We start from the raw sequence: 19,086 nt of genomic DNA, 5'->3' as shown, positions 1-19,086 counted from the left end.
AAGCACACAGGCAGTTCTTTTGCGAAAACAGGAACCAGTGACTTACAGATATAGGAAATGGAAGGAGCGCCATTAACTGAGTCAGCTTCTGAAACGTGCACCTCATAAGCAGTCTACCACAGTCACCTTAGCAAGTCACTCTAAATACGGTAGTTAGCAACCTCTTCTTATAAAATAGAAATCCAGTTTTATCTCTGTCCTTAAAATTCTTTAGTGGCAAATCAGGGTTTTCAGAATAAAAATCTTCAACATTCTTCAGCTGGCCCAATCCCTGCCCATTCATTGGCTCCCCTTCTACCTTACACTTTATACTAGCTGGGGCTCATTAAAATACATTCAGTTCTCCAGATGTGTAAACCCCTCCCCCCATCTCCATGCGTTGGTGCTTGTACCAATAACAGCAGTAAAATATAACCAAGATGGTTTAAGTGAAGAACTACATTCAAAGGCCTGGGACATGCAGAGTAGGATTAAAACTAAAATTTAAAAAAAAAAAAACCCACGGTACATGTAGCTCTCACAGGCCAGAACTGATGAGAAAAGATTACTACCACAGGCTGAAGAGGCAAAGGGAGAAAGTCCTGACAACAGACGATCTGCTCTCCTAGACAGGAAGGTCCACCATTAGTACTTACTGTTGGGATGCAGCTACTCCAGGACCAGGCTGCCCACCCACACCCTGTATCCTCTCCATCTTGTCCAGTGTTCCTTCATGGGATTTCTCAGCCTGTTTAGCAGTAGAGTCACGTGTATAACTTCTACATAATCAAAGACTTTCCCTATCTTACCATCCCAATGCACAAACACAGTATCTGACACCGAGGGTGCTCAACAGATGGCTGCCTAACTGATTTTTAAGATCATTTAAAATTACTTTTACATTTTGTTACGTAGGCTCTGAAGTCAATACATTCAGAGCCATCATAAGAAAAGTGGGGCATTTCAGGTAGTGTTTGTGGAGGTATTTTTAAATATATATTTTTAAATGTTAGTTTATTTTTCTATGTATGTGCCTTAATGTATGTGTGTGCACCACATGCAGGAGCCCATGGAAGCTAAGAGGGATGTTAGATGCCCTAAAACTCGGGTTACCAGTATTTGTGAGCTGCCACATGGTTGCTGAGAACCTAGCACAAGCTCCTCTGCAAGAGCAGCCCATGCTCTTAACCACTGAGCCACCTTGTCACCACCCAGAGATATTTATTGTGAGAAAAAAGCTACCACTGTGTTAGGTTCCTTCTGTCTGACTAGAAACCCTCTCCCCCAGGAAAACCAGCCATCCTCAGTTACAACGCAAACAACAGTTTCCCTGACTTTTCACAGAAGCAAGAGAGAACTCTGTAGTAACATAAGCCAGACGGTGAGGTGTAGCATCTGCCTTCTCACCAGATAGAAGCAAGTCCCAAAACAGGAAGATGACTAGAGGAAAGAAGTCAAGGAACTCAAGCTTCATTGAGAGTGAACAGGCATCCTTTGGCCCCAGAACTGGCATATAGAAACGGCAGTAATATGTCCCATAAGAAAAAAGTAGGTTTACCCTCTAAGACTAAATTTAAGCCAAGATGTAAGTCATAAGACTGAAGACAGGGAAAGCTGCTAGCTCTGAGACCTATACAATATGACTATAATCTGATATCTTTCAAAATACACGTTTAGGGGGCCTAGAGAGATGGCTGAGTGGTAATGAGTGCTTGCTGCTTTTCCAAAAGGACTGAGTTCAGTTCCCATCACACAGGTCCAGAGGCTCACATCCACCTATAATAACTCCAGCTGCCAAGGATCCAAGGCCCTCTTCTGGCCTCCTCAGGCACCCACACTCACATGGCACACAGACACATAAATACAAATAGAAATAAGTCTTTAAAATGCATGGTTTATGAGTTTAGGTAGGGTACATCCAGCCATCAACATCTGATCGCTCCTGGAACACAGACAAAAGTAAGCCTGTGAACCTTCAGAGCCAAGGACTTGTCAGCTCTTGGACCAACGTGAGTTCATTAAGATGGAGACCGTACTCGGAGCCAGACTCAAGATCAATTTCCGCTCTAATTTGAACTTTTATCATAGATTCTAATCCAATGGGGATTTTTATTTTTAATGAAAAATTTTAGTCTCACTGCTCAAGGACAAATGTGGAATCTATGGTCCTGTGTTTCCTCCTCTGTAAAATGAAGGGGGGTGGTGCAAGTCCTTAGTCTCTTCCAGCCACTGTCAGGATGATCACATGCCAGAAGACTCCCTGTGGACAAGGTCGTGCCTCGAAGTTGAGTGTTGTGTTGAGCAGTGAGCCTGGCCTAACACTGACCCAACGGGAGTCTGAACGTTATGAATACCTGCCCCTGGTTCTCCTTTTTATCCAGAAAATCAAAAGTTTATCATAAGTTCTGGCTGAAATAATTAAATGAGGACAGTTTTCCAGCAGCAGGAAATTGTCAGACAATGTGAGCAGGGGAGGTGTCCAGGCAGGCCAGCAGCGAGCCTTGGAAAAGCTGGAAACAGGGAAAGGAAGACTCTAGCAAATATCCAGCTTAAACTGAGAAAAGAACTCAAAATGTCAGAGACCTCTCAAAGGGAGGGAGGAGTTTTTCACCTCCTGCGGCTGTGGAGGGTTACAGGGGGTGGGGGGCTGTGTACGAAGGTTGAAAAAAGACAAAGCCCTTGGACTGAGTTTGCATAAAGAGGGAAGAATCAAAGAGAAGAAAACGGTTAAGAGCCTGAACTTGGACTAAAGTAAACTTCGTCAACATGATTAAATATACACAAGGCACAGAGAGCAAGCAGGAGCCAGCGGCACCCAGGCTCACCATAGGAGCCAAGCCACAAAGTGCTCACACAGTGAGTCTATCTGGGGGCTGGGTAAAGGAATGTTAGTCCAGGGCCCTGATGTCAACTACACGGCAGCAGACAGGAGCAAACATGAAATGTACGCAAACACCAAATGGTCCCTAAATCATCATCACCCACGGGTTTAACTCTTGCTTGTGCCAATCAAAGTCAGACCCAGGTGACTGACTTCTGTGGATCCTCTTTGTAGAATGCGTTTTAATAATGCCAGTTCCTCTTAACCTGTGAGGTTGTAAGAGTCAAATAACGCCATAAATTGGGGAAAGGTGAAGTATTTGATATATTCAGTGTAGGGGCTCCACAATTATGTCCCTTTCCCGCAGGAGCATACGTTCATGTTGGATGAGCAAGTGCCAGGCTTGACCTTGGTTTTCCTCACCCCCAGAGCACACAGCTTTCTTCCTTCTTTCCAGTGAGCCAAGCTGTACCCCAGCTGTGGCCTGATGAGGACAACTTCCTGACCATGCTTTTCTTCCTCTCTTTCCTCAGAGCCCTGCCCAGCAATAACCAAATAACCTCATAGGATCTGGGAGACCAACCCACTTCCTCCTGCTGAATTGCCTGGCTCCCTGCTTCCCTATAGATTACATCAATCCCTGGAAAACTGGCCTGGTGCAATGTCCTGGAAACCATCTTATCTATCTTGCTACACCCCAGCACAATGGAAAGAAGCACCTTCTTCCTGAGGCCAGGAGAAATGTGCTCCTTAACAAGGATGGTTGGGAAGGAGTCTGTGTGAGTCTAGGCCCTTCTGGAACTTTGTGGGGCTCTCTGGAAGGTCACAGGGGTAAGCAAAATGGCAGCTGGGCCATTAGGTGGCATCCCAAAGGAAGCCTGATCCTGTCTTTGTTCCTTCTCTATCCACACAGGTAGCTGCCTGAGGCATCTACTTGCCCTTTGCCCAAGCATGGCAATGCTCTCCTGTTCTCTGTCTCCTAAACAAGAGATGAACATTGACAACATCAGCTTGCCTGCCAATGTCGATGGGGAGATCTCACAAGTCCCCTAGATGAAGAGCTACAGGCAGTTAATGGCTATTGAGGGAATCAGTCTTTTCCAGGGTTGAGTCCCTTGATAGGCTGACCCAAGCGGTCAGCCCAAACACACACATTCAAGCAATATTAAATGAACTTACAAAAGTGTATGTATATATACATACATGAGCATATACACATATACCTATATGCTTTCCTTCAAGAGTTGCCTTGGTCATGGTTCTCTCCACAGCAATAGAACAGTGACTAAGACAGGAGGGGTGTAAATACAGCATTCATGTGTGAAATTCTCAGATTTTACAAAGAAAGGAAGGAAGGGAGGGAGGGAGGGAGGGAGAGAGAGAGAGAGAGAGAGAGAGAGAGAGAGAGAGAGAGAGAGAAAGAAGGAAAAGAAAAACAGGCAGAGGTAGCACACACCTTTAATCCCAGCACTCAGGAGGCAAGGACAGGCATATCTCTGAGTTCGAGGCCAGCCTGGTCTACAGAGTGAGTTCCAGGACAGCCAGGGCTACACAGAGAAACCCTGACTTGCAGAAAGAGGGGGTTGGGGGGCCAGGCTTAGGATCATCGCATGTTTTTCACTTCAACCTTTTTATGAATACATTTATTATCATTGTTGTTGTTGTTATTATTATTATAGTTATATATAATTATATTGATCAAGTTGTTCTGATTAGAAATACAGAACTCACAGAGGTTGGCTAACTTGCCCATTAAATACCTAGCCAATTGGACACAGCTGTGGAGCCTAAACTCACTCCTTGGGACCTTTATACCAGCTGTTCAATGTAAATGCGCCCTTTCCCAAGTACCCAGAGGCTGAAACCCTCACCTCTAATCTTGCCTTCTGATATGACCTCTGGTGGGAAATCTACTTTGAGTCTCTCTCTCTCTCTCTCTCTCTCTCTCTCTCTCTCTCTCTCTCCCTCCCTCCCTCCCTCCCTCCCTTTCTCTCTCTCTCTCTCTCTCTTTCTCTCCCTCTCTCTCTCTCCTTCCCTCCCCCCTCCCCTCTCTTTCTCTCTCTCTCTGACACACATACAAACACACTCACACACAAACACACACCACAAGTATTCTTTATTCTCCGCTCCCCCTGCTGTACCTCTTCCTTTCTCCAAATCACTAACACTTATTACTAACATAGGACATAATTTACCTGTGCATGCTTTATGGCTTCTTTTTTCCACTCACCAGATCAGTGCCTGGCAGCTCAGGATGCTCCAGAACTCTTTGTGTGTGGAAGAATAAACTGAAAAAAAAATTTAGATTCTGGATGTTCTAGCCTACCAGGTACCCATGATCCCTCCCTATAAACACGCACTCCTTGGGCTCCCTAGAGTGCCTGCTCTGATCTTATCACCATCGTGAGCTATACTGTAAAAGTTTCCTTACCTCCTCAACTCAAGCTTGGCTCCATGTTGAGAATGTCATTGAGCCTGTGGTCCCTTCTCAGAGCCCTAGCCTGTTCTCACCTGAGGTCTATCCATGGCGGCTCCTTCCCAGCCAGGTTGTCCCTGTGCATCCAGATCCTTGACCACTGTTTTCCTCTATCAAATATTCCTTGTTTCTGTTCTTTGAAGCCTGTTAGCACAGGGCACAGGCACTCAGAGAACTTCTGAGGAAGGGAGATATGAGAGATGAGGAGGGAGGGAGTGAATTGCAGTGAGATATCTCCTCACTTATTCCAAACCCTTAGACCTTATTCAGATGCACAGGAGAAAATGACTCCGTTGGGTCCATTTTCTATTTTAGAAAAATTACTCAAGCTTGAGATAAGTGGAAACTGTGAATATAAAGGGAACATGACACAAGATCAACTAATCACATGGAAACTGGCTATGGAGGAAAAGGAGTCCTGGCCAGTAGGAACAGGAACAGTTAGCACCATTCCAACCCCACTGGTGAGTGTTGGGAGCCGACTCCTAGAAGAAAGCGGCTATCATCTTTGCAGCCATTTAGAGCCATATACCCTGACAAAAGACTTGTTTTCAACAGCCCACAACAGCTGAGCACACTCTGATAAACATCTTGTTTTTCTCACATATCTTGTTTTGCTGTTTAGTGCCGCCAACAGTTAGGCACACGTGGTATCCACACTGCTAGGCACATGACGTAGTGCCTTCAGCTGTGCTTGTCCACGAGGGCAAGGCACGTGGTAAAGGGTATAAATACCCAGGATTTCATTTCAATAAAAGAGAGACTTGATCAGACTTCCTGTCTTGTCTCCATTCTTCGAGTCTCCGTCCCCACTCTCTCACTTGTTGGGCCCTGACCCGCAGACCGGAGCAGCAGAACAGGCCGTTACAAAGTGGCCCCTGAACGTGGAGCAGCTCGGGCAGTTACAGGTGTGTTCTCACCTACCTGGCTAAGAGATTCATAATGGCCAATTACAACACTCATGCTGTGAACACAAGATGGCAACCGAATAGGTAGTCGTCCCAGAGTAAATGTACAGCACTGTCTCCTGACCCTCCAGACAGAACCTAAGCATGACCTCTGGGTGACAGCAAATGCAGCAGCCTTTCTCTACAATCTGAATAGCAAACTTGCTCTGGGGCCTTGCTTAGTGCCAGATCCACTGAGGGCCTACCATGTCTAACCGTGGCTATGCTGTAGACCAGCGGTTCTCAACCTGTGGGTTGCATGTCAAATATTTACATTACAATCACAGTAGTAGCAAAATTAGTTATGAAGTAGCATTTTATGGTGTATGTGTGTGGGGGGGTCACCACACCATGAGGAAGTGTATTAAAGGGTCACAGCATTAAGAAGGTTTTGAAGGAGCTTTTCAAGTTTGTGATAAAGTGTGGATTAGTTGTCAGGCAACATGATTCTAAGGCTTGTAGGCTTGGGCTTCATTGACACCTTGAACTGTTTCCCTTCACAGCTGTTTTTCTGAGAAGAGGAACCTTGTTGAGTTTTGGTTTCATGACAGGGTTTCTCTGTATAGCCTTGGCTGTCCTGAAACTAGCTCTGTAGACCAGGTTCAAACTCAGAGATCTGCCTGCCTCTGCTTCCCAAGCAAGGGCTGGGATGAAAGACATGGGCCATCACCACCCACAGCTGCTATCTGAAGATTCTGTGTATTCATTCAACAAACAGCCCAGCACCTCTGTATTCAGACCCAAGTTGTGACATGTTTACAAAGCTGGCAGTGACCTGAAGCTGGCTGTCAGCGCCAATGAGGTCCTAGTGCATAAGTTGGCAGCTATTAAAACCAACAAACCAAACAAAAGCAAAACAACCTCAACAAGGGTTGCTATATTGGAAACCAGTTTTCCTTCCTCATTCTGATTTTGTCTCTAAGGAAGAAAAGCCTCCAAATAGCAGTAGCCCAGGTGGTCATCAGGCAGTCCTGCAGGTATGGGGCTTCTGCGAGCCACCTGCGACCAAGAAAACCAAGCGGTCCAAAGATGCTCTCTCTTAGGAAGACTGTTGTAAATACCCATTCACCTCTTGCTCCTCCTATCCCAAAATAGGACTATTGTTCAGATCAACACATCCTCCTTCTAGAAGACACTGCATTTGAGTAAAAGCTTAAATGCCACCTGCAGCTCTGAGGTACAGGTGCACCCGGCTTCCTCTCAGATGAAGACAGGGCATGAGGTGGGGTTGCTTCCTCCCCAAAGGTTTAAAGGAAGGCTCACTGCAAGATACTCCTTGAGATTCGTGCTTCCTTTTTCAATATGTGGCCCTTCTATGAAGGGGACACTGCCCAATCCTGTCCTCCTTTAGCTGTTTGGACAATATGTGTCTTAGGGTTTCTACGGATGTGATAAAACACCATGAACAAAAGCAACTTGGGAAAAGAAAAGAGCTTATTTCACCTTACAGCTTGTAGTTTATCACAGAGAGAAGCCAGGGCAGGAACCTGGAAGTAGGAGTTAACGTAGAAGCCATGGAGGAATGCTGCTTACTGGCTGCCTCCTCACTTGCTCAGCCTGCTTTCTTCCCCTCCACACGCCAAGACAGTGTTTCTCTGTGCAGCCCTGGCTGTCCTGAACCTAGCTCTGTAAACCAGGCTGGCCTTGAACTCAGAGATTCAATTGCCTCTGCCTCCTGAGTGCTGAGATTAAGGGTGTGCCCCACCACCACCACCCAGCCCTCCACTCTCTGATCCCCCGGCCCCCAGCTTCAGCCTTCTTCAGCCAAGGGTGGCCCCACTCACAGTGAGCTGAGCCCTCTTACATCAGTCATTAATCAAGGAAATGCCATAGGCTTGTCCGCAGGCTAATCTGATGGGGACATTTTATCAATTGCGGCTTTCTCTTCCAAAATGACTCTAGCTTGTGTTGACTTGACATAAAACTACCTAGCACAATATACAAAATAGGAGGACTCTCAAAAGTGTGTAGTCTTGTTTCTATCTGTACCTGAATCATCTAAAGATACCTATCCAGAGTCATAGGCCCATCTCAGATCTATTCCTATGATTTAAATGTTTCTTTCATGTTGGAAATAACTGCTACTATTATGGGTTAGTGTTACTTCAGAAGTAGGACCTTTGGGAGGTAACTGACTTTGCCCTTGAAAACTAATGCATTATTAATGTATTGTATATTATATGGTTATCTATTTCAAGAACCCTTCCGTCAGAAAAAAAGAGTTCTCTGGCTTCCTTACGACCATACTGGCATGTGTTTCCCTAGGGTTAATCAGAGAACACCCACCAGTGAGGAAGTCCTCTGCAGTTGCTGCTTTGACCACAGATACACCCCTCCCCACCCAAAACACCCCACCCCAACCCCAAGTGTCTGGAACCAAGAGTTGAATAAACCTTATTCTTGCAAGTTACCAAATCTGTAGAATTCAGCGATAGTAACACAACATGAACTGAGATGCCAATTAAATCAGACTCTGTGGAGGACAGATCTGGGAATTAGAATTCTGTAGGTTTAGAGAATTCTGAGGCATATTGAGGTTTGGCAGTCACTGAATTTGAAAATGAAAAAAAAAATTAACTCCTTCTTAGGAAAGTGTAACCCAGATAGGATAAAAACTGTTTTAGACAGGATTTTTTTTTCCAAGTGTTTTCCTGCAATAGTATTAACAACCAGGCCCCCAGGGAGTTGCAGAACCATTCACAATGCAAAGGCCCTGTGAGCAGAATGCTGGCAACCAGATCACTTTTTAAATGTCTCTGCCTTGCTAATAATACTGGCTGCTGCTTAATGGGAGTTTGCTCTGAACAAAAGGAATAGAGAGATGAGGTGTGCAGGTGAATCTGCCATTGCCATGGAAACAACAGCCATTGTCTCTGGAGAGAATCCTCCTGGGCAATCCTGCCATTCCATTTCAGAAGTCCCTGTTTCTGTTTTACTTTAGATTGGGCATCCTGTTTTTTGGGTGCATGATTTTGATAGCTTATAAATGTGTCCCCAGAAAAGAAGTAAATAAAAGAGGATAGTTTTCTACCGGTCTGGTTTCTCCCTTAGCGTGTCTTTCAAAAGCAGTTTAGTATAACTAAAACAGGGTGAAAATCCTTCTGGTCTCTGGGCACAAATCTTACGTGTGTGGTATGTAGGAGGATGGTAGGATGGGACGAGCTTGGAATTGAAACAATCCATTTGTGCCCCTTCTTCCCTGTCTTAATTAGTAAGCTCAGGAAAAATGCACCTGCATCAGGATTTTAATTAAGTTAATATTTTTAACACATCGTTTTATGCTGAGTTAGGAACGAAAACTTCAGTGCCATGTTTCTGTCCCAGAAGTCTTCATGCTAATATTGAGCCTGCCATGCTCAGTGACACTGTGGAATGAATTCAGGAACATTTCAGCCTTGCCCCCAAGTGGTCAAACTAGATGCATATGCATTTATCCCATGGGGGGCAAGGCCCAGTGGGTCATGACCTTTGCAAGAGAACTTTCCACACATCTGCTCAGCCCTTTGTCCTTCTGGGCTCAGAAACCTAAAGCTCCCTGAGTATATCAATCACCTCCCTCCCCAGAGTGGGGCAGCACACATTCACTAATCTCTTGAACCTCATACAAGATTTTTTTTTCCATTCTACAATAGCTGTTCCTCATAGGAGCATGCACTGTATCACCAGCCCTTTCTCTCTCTGAGAGAAAGGTGAACCAAAAGAGATAGGTAAATAGTGTGGTAGTCAGAGTACTATTTCATTACTTATGATTTGGGTGGGGGGTATCTCTGTGATTAAAAAAAAATAATAGAAGAGTAAAATCCTCTGTAACAAATCCATTCCCAGAGGCTGAACCATGGAAGAAGTCAGAGAAGAGAAGAAACAAAGAGACTTCTTTAGATAAGCCCATGCTGAGAGGCCCAGGCGTGGACCATGCTTCCTCCTACATAGTAGGGTTGGTCCAGCTGCTAGGCAGCCATTATTCCCTCTCCCTGATAATGTTTTGAAGGACCATGCCATGTCTGTGTGGCTTATTTCTCTGTACTTCTGTACTGGTCACCATGTTTCTGATGTTCACATTTTGTCTTTAGCTGTACTTAGTATCTACCAGTGTCATGAGATATCAATATCATGCATGACGACAATTGTCCCTTAATTGGCTTTCTACCTTCTGCATTGTACACAGCTTTGTGTTGGTGTCACCATTTCGCTCTGTGCCCGTTATGTTTCTTTAATTTCTTGAGAGTATCTTTTTCTAAAGCTCCCCATAGATGAGTATTGCTGAGTACAGTGTCATCCAAGTCAGCTTGCACTTGGGAAGACAGCAATGTACCCCTATTCCAGCTTATCCTTAGCATGGGTTTGGGACCAGTCGGACTAGAAGCAAGGCTGGGCCACCTTCAGATGCCATTGTTAGGATGGCATCAGTCGCTTTAGAAATGACTTCCTGCTACTTGTGCTTGCTTTCTCCAGGTACCAGTCGTCTGTCACCAGCTAGCCATTGAGTGAATGCTTGTGTTCTAAACTGAGAAAGTGGGACCCCCCACACACATAGATTGAGAGAGAGAGAGAGAGAGAGAGGAGGGAAGTAAAGAGTTGTGAGCATCAGACAGGGGTTAAGCAAAAGAGTACAGTTGGGCATTGTGGGTAGGGGGCATATAGAAAAAGGTCAGTTCAGAAATTTGATTCTCAATTTGTTCTATTAAATATTTAATTTGCTAGACCTAACATCTATTTTATGAATGTAATGTTGTACATAATTTATTCACTTTGACGAAAATTCTAGCAAAGTGGAAGGAAAAGTAAACACTTTATGTAATCCCCAGTGGCCTTTAGCTCTGTTTGGAAGCCAGGGACTCAAGTTCTTTTGAAAGTTTTACCCTGGAATGAAGTTACCACTCAGGAAAACAGGCAACAAAACAGAAATGAACCAAAGCAGAACAGGGCTATCCGGCCTCCTAGATTCCAAAAGAGATATGGGGACAGGAAGCATGAAGGGGCGTGAGTCCATGTTTTTCTGCTCTCTGACTCTCTCTGCTCAAGAGCAGGATTCTCGAAGGATGAAGCAGAGCCTGTAGGTTTTGGCTGCAGGACTTTGTTAGGGTTTCTGCAAGGAAGTATTAGCTGAGCTTGTGTACTTTCAACATTCACACCAGAGAGACAACGACCGCCTAGAAGGGTCACAGCTCTCTGGAAGGAATTTGTAGGCCTTGCAGCAATCCAAGTCATAGAGAATTCTAGCTTGAGTTTCAACTGTCGCCAGAAAAACAGAATACTTCTAGAAAAGTTTAAGAGTTTTAAAGAAATTATTATTGATTTTTTTTTTTTGGTCTGAATCACTATCTATGATGGTCCAGGCTGAGCAAAAAGAGCCAACTCCAGGGACCATTTCAGACTGGTGTATTTATCCACCAGATTCTACTGTTAACAAGAAAAGGAAATGATGTGGCATCTCAGAGCTTCCTTCCCTCAAAGGGATGAACTAGGATTTGGGGAGAGGGGACTCCAGGAGACAAGAGGAGAAGAAGGAAGGAGATGCTTGGTCTCATTCATGGCTCCTACAATGACCGAGTGAGCTGATCTCTCTCTGAAGCATTGTTGAGCTTCGAAAGGTAGGAAAAGGTAAAAAGTTGTGACTAGGAAGTGTTGTGTCTCTGGAACATACCCAAACATTATCCCTTTTAGAACACAACAAAGGAATCATTGGAGTTGCTAGGTTCCCACTAATTTGTACGTATGCATACTTATTTATATACATATGTGTGTAAATTTGAGGACATAAAAGGTCTGGCTATCATTATATACCATGAAACAACACCCAATAAACCTGAAGGTGGAAAGAACTCCAGAATTTCTGTGCAGCTTCTTATAAAATGTCTATAGGGATGACAGTAGAGCATCCTTTAAAGAAGCCATCCAGCATCGATTCTTTCTTCTCCTTGGCTGATTGAGATCTCATGCTAATATGCATGGCTCAGTAACTATCTGGACCAGTGACTTTATCACCAACAAACTACATCAGAGCAAGCAAATACTATTAACTCCCTTTACACCAGGAAGAGACACTACCTAAGAAATTTAAGGTCGTGGTTAAAACTAGCCAAAGTGTACTGGATTGCTGCCATCTTTATATTAAATTGATGGTAGAGGGACCATGGGTTTGGGCATGATTGATGAGTCCTGGGACTATACAAAGAGAAATGGGCTACACACTGACTTAGAAAAGGTGGCCTGTGTGAGAAGACAGAGACCTCAGAGGATAGCTGAAAGAAACTCAAGAGCAGAAGGAAGACAGTCAGGGACACTGGAAAGGCCAACCGTGGTGCAGGCAAAAAGTAAGCTGGAGACTAGATGAGAGTAAAAAGTAAGGAAAGCCTTCTACAACTTGACCCACAATGACCTTGAAGATTTACAAAGTCAGCATTAAGCCCATCCCTGCATCTACATGCTCTAGCTGGGAAATATTTTGACATATCTGACTAGCTCAATGGTTGGGCACTTCTAAACCTCTTCTTGGTTAGTACATACTCCCCTCTGGTATTCCTTAGTTAACATCTTTCAAAATCTATATTTCATCTCTGCTACCCCAGATGCAATCAGGAGAATATCACCTAGGGCTACTTTCCTGGAATCTTAAGTGCTATCAGGCCTTTAAGTCTGTTCTCCTTGCTCCCACTCTCATCTCCTGTCATGGCAATTCTCTTCTGTTCTTCTCCCTCTCTCCCTCACCCAATCTAAAAGTCCCTCCTCTGTCTCCCTGCCCAGACATTGGCTATACAGCAATTCTTTATTGCCAATTGAAGCCAGTTGGGGCAGGGACCTTTAGTGTCTGGAAGCATGGCTTTTGGGAGCCTAATTAAGACAAAGCATTAGGGCCATTCCTAATGTCTCAGCCTTTCTTTCCACATTTTTAAAAATGGTTTTCATAAACGTCTATTTCATCATTGGTGGGTAGCACATTTAACAGTTAAAAATACATTTAAATAATGTATAGGAGGCCTCAGGATGGCAGCACTAATAACTAGATAACCATCCAACTAGGAACCAGCCAATGTGACTGTCTAAATATATAAAATACAGCTCTTGCTTAATCATCCTTTGATGTGATCACCTTCTGAGGAGAAAGGGGGAGCCTGCTGGTCACATAGAAATATATTAAGGCCAAATCTTTTGATACCTGTTCTCAGAGGTTTCTTTTAACTGGATTAAGCCTCCAGTTCCAAGGCAAGACCAAGGTTGTGGCCTCCAGCACTGAAGCTCTTCCGTCTACCATAGCAGATAGTGTCAGCTTCACACCAGGCCTCAGAGTCTGAGTATAGCCCACTCCAATTAAACTAGAGTTGTTGACCTTTGCAGAAGTAGAACCAGTGGGATCCAACTGGTATTTATCTGCAATGCCAAAATGAGTGCAGTTGGTACCTGACGTCCAAGCAAGGTTTACTGAAGTGTCAAAACCTTCACATACTTTCTGATAAATTGACCCTCCAAATTCTGTCCCATTATTTACATTTGTGTGTAGCTGAAAGTCCCCAGTCCTGTAGCTGACTGCAAAGTAACTCCTTGTCAGCTTTGACTTGGCACTGTCAAAGGTCATTTGGTACCCAGCAATCCAGCCTTCATAACCAAAGACAGATGACCCATGGATGGCAAATCCTGAAAAATCAAGATCAGCATCACAGCCAAAGTTTATACATTCCCTCTTGTAAGCAGACTTGATTTTTACCACTTTTCTTTCCTGTGTTCGGAGAAAAGGTTGTGTCAAAGGTCAGTTTCAAACCTTGACAAATCCGGTCTTCAATTGCAATCTCTGTCCCCAGAGTGTTATCAGTGTTCCATTTCTCTGTGAAAGTCAGACCATATTCATACCATTTGTATACTTGGTGCCAAGGTCCCACTAACTTTACCAGTGTCTGTATTAGATGAGCCAGATGTTGAAAATTTCATACCCCTGCATGACTTCCTTTTCACATCCAGCTTCACCAACCCAAAGCCAAATCTTTTGTTGAAAATATCTCTGGCAGCTTTGCCAAGGTCAGCAGAGGGTGGAGGGATAAATGTTGGCTGTGGGCATACCGCATAATGGTACACAACACTCAGCCATGGCGAAGTTGCAGGGGGAAAAGTGATCTGCAGATGTCCTGAGGGGCGCTGCCACCACCGCTTGGCTCACAGCTGGGGCCACTCTGCTATCTGGAAGTTCCACTGCAGCCACCACGGCTGGAGGGCTAAGTCTCTGTCCACATTTTTTAAAAAGGCTCCTTTCTCAGACACAAATTGAGCATAACCATAACAATTATGCAAATTACAAAGTATGATTATATAATTAACACCCAGTCCATCATATTTGTCAATTAAAGTACTCTACTATTTATTTGACTTGAAGAGCTTACAATTCTATACCTATATGATGTTCTGACTTTAATTTATATTACCATCTGAAAACCATCCTTTCTGTATCATCTTCCTCAATGTTAAACAACTTAAGTTTGATTATGAGACTATTACTAGTCTTCAACCCCATCAGAAATCCAAGAACAAATTATTATCTGAATACGTAAGAAGCGCAAAAGTCATAGTTTCTAAAACTTAAACAAATTATAAAGAGAGCTGACTACTTGGACAATCCCCTATTCCTCAAAATGTCAGAGCATCTGTCTTCATCTTTCTGGCCCACAACCATCTGACAAACCTTAAAATGAAGCAGGAACTATGAAGGACTAGTTTGCTTTGTCTTGACAGGGCTAAACTGTCAACTAACCAACATTGTATGTCCTTTTGTGGACAGTAAGTTTTGTCTGTAGATGAACAGGGCAATTTTTGTCCAGTGGCTATCCTGACATAACTGGAGTAACTCCATATGTAGGTTTCGATGCTCAATGTCTTCTTTGAATCAAGAGGGGAGTACTGTCAGGAGCAGACATGTCTTTAGCCAAACGATCTTTAATAATGAAATAATATTAAATGTCATATTCTGTGGATTTCTAATGTTTTTGAAGACTATATAAGATACATCTGAATTGTTAAACCTTGACTACACTTAGCTATTTCTATTTGAATATTGTAGAAAGCACCTTAATACAATCAGATCAGAATCTAATATAACCATGAGTTTATTACCTGGCCCTTAACTTGTGTTATTTAATCATCCTAAACAGTTTGTAATAGCAGTGATTAGAAGGACTAGGTTTAAACCTTATGTTCTTAAATGAGTTGTATAGGCATAATGCCTATCTAAGAGTAACAATATTAATTTCAAATGTTACACCAATATAAGAAATTTATACCAATAAAAACCTTAAATCTGCAACAATCTATAAATTCTGTACCAATGTAAAACTTCAATTATAACTTCAATTTGTATCAATTATAAAGATTTCTACCAATGTAAGATTGTGGCTATATAATGCTTTACTTAAGAATAAATTTAGTAATCCATCTCATCTATTTTCTTCCTATTCAAAATTATGACCATTTCCAAATCATCCCTTAAAATGACAGCCTATCTATAATTTATAAACTAATCATAACTGTAGGACCGTGAAAGGACCGTGGTTTCTGGTCAAGCACCAGCTGGAAACTTCTGAAGACCCCAGGTGATCCTGAGGGGGGCCCCAGGTGGGACACAGGTGACCCTAAGGGATGACATACATCTTCCCATGCTCCCAGACTCCAGGTTTCTGACACAAGGCTACAGACCTCCATAGATCTGTGCCTTTCAGTCACGTAAGAACAATGCCCCCAGCCCCTCCACAGGTAGAGGGTGTGACTATAGGCCTCAAGATAGTTCTCCATATTAATGAGATACCTAAAGGCCAGAGGGTCATAGCCAATTAAACATTCCTTCCCAGACCCTCCTCCTTGCAAAAGATATTTAACCTCAGGCCCACCGTAAAGAAACTGGGGTATAGTTTTCATCTACTTTCCGCCATGACAATAAACATCTTAAGACCATGGACTGTTTCTCTTCTTTGAAATACTCTGTGGGGAACAGTGGAGCAGGCCTCGATCCACAGAGCCAGCCACCCAATCTCCCACTGAGGATCTCTCTGTGTTCCCAACCACAGAGACCACCAGCCACCCTAGTCAAGTGAGCAGCCATGACCCAGATAAGTGAGACTCTCATCCCTGGGAGACCCAACCGGAGTACTTTCTCCCTCTCTCCCCTTCAGCTGTGGGCAAATCTACCCCATAAGCCTCTACTTCGTTCTCAGCCCTTCCACAGCCCCCTAGCGGCATCTGGAGGCCCAAGACCTTGAAGATTTACAAAGAAGCCTTAAGCCATCCCTGCATCTCCGTGCTCTAGATGGGAAACGTTTCCTACTTCAATCCATACCCATGATTTACCATACTGTTTTAAAATTAAGAAACAAACTGGAGTAGTTGTGTGTGCCTATAATCCCAGTACAAGGGAGGCTGAGGCAGGAGAATCATGAGTTTGAGGTCATCCTTCTAAAAAATAAAATAAAAAATAAATAAAGTGGCAAGACTAGTCAAGTCTGTTTTTCAACAAAGTGCAACTGAGATGAATATAATAAAGAAGATAAAATTAGCAAAGATCTAACGGAGCCATCAAAGCTGTGAGGTCACAAGTGTGTCCCAATTGAGCAACTCAAGAACTGTAAAGCGCCCATTCCTAAGTGCTTGCTTGTCCAAACACCAAGCATAAACACAACCCTTTAAAACCCTCCAGGAAAAAAAAAGCCAATCAATAAAAAAAGAAAAAGTGAAGGCAACATCCGATTGCCTAACAGAAACCACGAATGCTGGGAGAGCTGAGCAGTAAAGCCCGATGTCTCAGGGAAAAAACTGTTCAGCCTGTGCAGAGGGATTGTGTCTGGAAGTACTGACCTGTCAGTTTCCTGTGTACCTCTTTCCTGCTTCCCTCAGTGAACCCCAGGTCCTGTTTTCTTCCCCTCTGTCCCACTCAGATGGATGTGAGTCACCCATTTGGAGGCATCAACAAAAAGTATAAAATGAAAAGGATGAAGCTTTCACCAAGGGAACGGATGGGAAGATATGCCAGCTTGCTTGCAGAGCCAGTCACTCTACTACGAGAGCCTCATTAACTGATGCAGAGGAAGAGGAAGTGCAGGGGTTGATTGCTTCAGACAAGGATGAAAGAAACTCCAAATGTAAGGAGGGGTCGAGGGAAGCTTCTCATCACAGGCACTCTTGGTCACCCGGAAACTGTCCCTGCTCAGCCCACCATACTGCTCCCAGACTCCCGTGAGAACCTCTGCCTTCTGGCTGAGTGCTGCATCACCATTCATGGAGTGTCTGCTTTAAAGGAACCATTCGTTTCGCAGAATGATCTACTACCTAAGGGTGGACATCTGAGACATTTTGTGGGATGTTAGTGACATGAGCACAAAGCTTTTTTTTCTTCTGATCAAGACAAGGCTGGGTAGAACCAGTTTGAAAAATTACACTCTGAGTAATTCTTTTCCCTGACAGGCTATCAAACATGTCAGAAGCACTGTAGTGTTTCGTGGTATTCAAATCTTAGCATCTTATCACTTGTAGGTTTGTGGCTCCCTCTCAGCAAAATCAGAGAGGCAATCAAGAAAAGGGGAAGATATGAAATTAAGCAAACAGATGCAGGGAGGAGGGGAAAAATCCCACACCGAAAGGAAACGCTATTCCCAGAATGACAGCCATCATGCAGGCATAGAAAATACACTGTTGCTGTGAGGACAGGAAGATGGAGGTCTCCAGAAGGGAGGGAAAATTAAGTGAGAATAACTTCAGTTGGCATTGTGATCTTGATGTTCAAGAGGGTATCATGGGAAGCCAATATGATAGAAAGCAATTGCTGATGTCAGGGCTGTAAGAAAAAAGCAAGGAGGGAAGAGTCATTCAGAAATGAACCAAGAAAGGGGAAAAGCTCAAACGCATAATGAGTCTAAGACTTCCACAAATGAACGGTTAAGTAACAGGGTCTATTCATATACAACAGAGTATTATTCACAAAGAACAAAACTCTGTCGTTTGCAGGAAAACAGATGTAAGTGGATACTGTTGTAACTCGTGAAATAAGTCAGACTCAAACAATGTATTTTCTCTTATTTGTAAAATCTAGATATTTTTTAACGTATAAAGGGTTATTATTTGGAAGGAAGGAATCAGGGGAGAAGGAAGGGGAGCAGAGAAGGTAAAAGAGGGGTCAAATGTGATTGAAGTTCATTGTGTATGCCTGCATGAAAATGTCACAATGAAGCCCATTATTTTGTACAAATAATTTATGCTACTAATAAAAAAGTAACAGAAAGTGAACGTATTAACAAACAAGTACACTCATGACATCGTGAAATGATTCTTTTATCTATTATCTTGTCTATTATTATTTTAATCTATCAAATAAAACACAAACAAGTAACAGCGGGAAAGAAATGAAGAAGCCATTTGACCTGAAGGGAAAGAAATAAAAACACCTCTCCTGTATAACTGGGTCAACACTAAGGTTGAGTCTGTGGCTTGCAAGGAAGACTTGAGGGTGGGAACAGGATAGAATTCAAATCTTCATGGAGTAAAAGGGGAGTTGGGAAGGAGGACCAGAGGAAGAGGAGGATATAAAACAGAATAGACAGGGACCAGTGTCTTTTCAGAGACCCAAGGGGTGGTGGGCACTGCTGAGATTTATGGCATAAGAGACAGGTGTGGCTAGACAACTACTAACTCATGATGTTGGGAGTTTTTGCAAATGAAAAATGGGGCATTATACTTGGTTTATTTATTTTTTTAATATTTCTTGGACCTGTTAAGGTAAGGCCAACTTAGCTTTCTTAACTTCAGGCCCAAGAATACAGAACTGCCCAGTTAATTTTGGTATGGTAAATACCAGGAGCTTCTCAAAGCAAAGAATATTAACTTCTCTGAGTTGGAAG

General features: G+C 43.4%; 1 pseudogene; it reads right to left on the bottom strand.

The window, feature by feature from the left end:
* Window positions 1–13,407: 13,407 nt before the first annotated feature.
* Window positions 13,408–14,303, bottom strand: LOC114622450 (annotated as a pseudogene).
* Between the last annotated feature and the right edge of the window lie 4,783 nt (window positions 14,304–19,086).

This window comes from Grammomys surdaster, unplaced genomic scaffold (assembly GCF_004785775.1).
Source record: "Grammomys surdaster isolate TR1022 unplaced genomic scaffold, NIH_TR_1.0 188, whole genome shotgun sequence".
Classification (NCBI taxonomy): domain Eukaryota; kingdom Metazoa; phylum Chordata; class Mammalia; order Rodentia; family Muridae; genus Grammomys; species Grammomys surdaster.
The sequence above is the reverse complement of the archived record's forward strand: the minus strand, read 5'-3'. Positions and strand labels throughout refer to the sequence as shown.